The sequence below is a fragment of the Corylus avellana genome, chromosome ca3 (assembly GCF_901000735.1).
Source record: "Corylus avellana chromosome ca3, CavTom2PMs-1.0".
Classification (NCBI taxonomy): domain Eukaryota; kingdom Viridiplantae; phylum Streptophyta; class Magnoliopsida; order Fagales; family Betulaceae; genus Corylus; species Corylus avellana.
This window is the reverse complement of record NC_081543.1, coordinates 743,294-743,700: the sequence shown is the minus strand read 5'-3', so window position 1 is coordinate 743,700 and position 407 is coordinate 743,294.

Sequence of the window (407 nt, the reverse complement as noted above, 5' to 3'; positions counted from 1 at the left end):
CTCTCTTGCTTTGAATAAAAATAAAAACACTGGAAGTTCAATTTGGCTTGGCTATATGATTGGACTTTATAAAGCTCGATCTACCTTTCTTTGTTAAATCCACTTGACACACGCCGCTCTACCGTGCTCATCGAAGCGTGGCTCTCACGCTCTTGCAGGTAGATCTCACGTGAATGCACGTGGTTCACGCGCTCCAGCAGCCCTCCTCGACCTCGTGCTCCAAGGGCAGATCCAAGGGGTTATATGCCTACCCTCAACTATATATATATATATATTTTGAGAAGAGGGTGATTTTGGAGATGTTTGGAGGAACCTCTATTTGAGGTGTTGGGTGTAAAATAGTGGAGAAACAGAAGTGAAGGTGAGGTGTTTGATAAAAGGTCTAAAAGAGTGAGAACAACTCTTGT